Genomic DNA, 2,500 nt, shown 5'->3' with positions numbered 1-2,500 from the left:
TTTTGAGTTCAAATTCTGCCAAGGTCGACTTTGCCTTTCATCCTTTTTCAGGGTCAATAAAGTAGGTACCAGCTGATTACTGGGGTTGATGTAATTGACCTACTCTCTTCTCCAAAATTTTAGGACTTGTGTCTTTAGTAGAAAGGATTATTATTATTAAGATGGTTGTTTTGTCATTTGGTGAGCTGGCACAAAATGTTTAGTTGCATTTCATGAATCTTTAAATTCTGAGTTCAAAGTCTGCCACGGTCAACTTCACCATCTTTTCGGGGTTAATAAAATAAGTACCACACTGAGGTCGATAATTTCAACTGGCCCCCTCTTACTAAATTCATAACTCCGCCAAGGTCAACTTTGCTTTTCATCCTTTTGGGGTCAATAAATTAAGTACTAGTGAAACAACTGGAGGGGGTCGATGAAATTGACTAGTCCCCTCCCACAAAATTTCAGGCCTTGTGCCTTTAGTAGAAAGGATTATTATTAGAGGGTGGAGAGGGAGGTGTTACCTTATAGCAAGTTTGTTGAAAGGTGGGTGAATGCTGGAAGAAGGACCAGTGTGAAAGGACCAATTCTTAGCATGCACCTATTAACAAAAGAAAAAGGGCTCTTGCCCTGTTGTTCAGGCACCCGTGGCTTTTCTGGGCTTTTCCATGAGGTCCTTAAAGTGCCTTCCCTATTGGGAGTTTTAAATTGTTTAATTTTTAATCGTTATATATATAGTTTCCACATTGTAAAACCCATTGTATCGTCCTGTTTTTGTCTTTTATGTTGTTTTATGTGTTTTAATATAATTTTATGTAAGCCCTTCTGGCCAATAAACGAATTAATTATTATTATTACTACTGTGGTGACCTGACACCATGCCAGACAAAATGCTTAGAAGCATTTCATTCGATTTTATGTTCTGAGTTCAAATACCACTAAGGTTGACTTTGTCTTTTATCCTTTTGGGGTCAATAAGATAAGTACTAGTCAAACACTGGGGTCAATGCAATCGACTAGTCCATCCCCATAAAATTTCTGCCCTTGTGCTTATAGTGGAAAGGATTATTATTATTATTATTATTATTATTATTATTATGTAGGGCAGATGATTCATCAAATTATCAAAGAATTGGACAAAATGCTTTGTGGTATATTTCTAGCTCTTTATATTGTGAGTTCAAATCTTACTGAGGTCAACTTTATTTTCTATGCTTTGAGGTTTGATAAAATAGAAATTTTAGTCAAATGCAAGGAACAACTAAACCTTTCCCCTCGAAATTGCTGGCCTTGTGCCTAATTTAGAAATGATTTGAAATTTACTACAGCTGTTGTAGGTAACGTCCCGGTAATGTCCTGATTAAATCTCAGGAACTTAGATTCAAATGCTTGCATAATATTAGAAGCACATTTGCATATTCTAAACCTTTTACCAAATCCACTTCAAACAGCATCCCCTAATCTTTATCTAAATCATCTAATGTAGTTTTGTCTATTATCTATGGCTGCAGATATTGTTTGAGTTATATGTTACTCAATATAATAGGCCTCCTAATTACACATTCTCATTAAACTAGTCCAGTTAATCTTTATCTCATAAATAATGAAATATTTTATTGTCTGGCATATGGCTTCCAAACTCAAAATCTATTATTATATATTTATCATATCTTATTTATTGTATTATTGCATGATATATTTTGGTTTGAATATATATCATCTACATGCTTGACTCAAGTAGTCCTGGACATTACTCTGACCATGGCAGCTTTCAAAGAATCTTTAGTGTTATGGCCGTGTTCATTGACCTCTCTCTCTCAACAACGCTCCACATGGATCTGGGGAATTAGGAGGCCAAATGTTAGGGGTTGTGTGATCATGAAAATTTTCAGCCATCCATTCCTGTGTCATAAACATGGTCACAGTTTATGAATTTCTACCCTGAAGGCTGAAGTCCTATCTCAATGATCTTCCTTAATACTTTGGTTGACCATGCCTGCTCCCTGCGGGCTTTTCACAGCCAGTCAAGATCGTTAACTAATTAAGATAGCAACTAAAAAAAAAATACGATTGTTTTGACCTCACTGCTCTTGCAATATCTGCTAACTTATCCATTTTCTCTATAAATTCAATTATACCTTTTTAAAATATCACTTATTCATTATTTAATTAGGTGAGTAAGTCATCTTCTAGTTTTACCTTGCCTGGTTATATGTGTTTAAAATTTTACCTGAGGATGGTGGATTTTTACTATGATGTAATCTATGAATGCATCAATAGAATGCTGTCGAAACAGCTGTAGTAAATTTTAAACCTCACTTGAATTCTTCATCATCATCATCATCATCATCGTTTAACGTCTGCTTTCCATGCTAGCATGGGTTGGACGATTTGACTGAGGACTGGTGAAACTGGATGGCAACACCAGGCTCCAATCTGATTTGGCAGAGTTTCTACAGCTGGATGCCCTTCCTAACGCCAACCACTCAGAGAGTGTAATGGGTCAGGCGGTACTGGC

General features: G+C 36.1%; 1 protein-coding gene across 1 annotated transcript in view; it reads left to right on the top strand.

The window, feature by feature from the left end:
- The window catches only part of LOC106870488 (1-phosphatidylinositol 4,5-bisphosphate phosphodiesterase classes I and II), a 65,247-nt gene that overhangs the window by 2,223 nt on the left and 60,524 nt on the right, over positions 1 to 2,500 (top strand). The gene's annotated exons all lie outside the window — the stretch shown is intronic.

This window comes from Octopus bimaculoides, chromosome 11 (genome assembly GCF_001194135.2).
Source record: "Octopus bimaculoides isolate UCB-OBI-ISO-001 chromosome 11, ASM119413v2, whole genome shotgun sequence".
In the NCBI taxonomy this organism is placed as follows: Eukaryota; Metazoa; Mollusca; class Cephalopoda; order Octopoda; family Octopodidae; genus Octopus; species Octopus bimaculoides.
The sequence above is the reverse complement of the archived record's forward strand: the minus strand, read 5'-3'. Positions and strand labels throughout refer to the sequence as shown.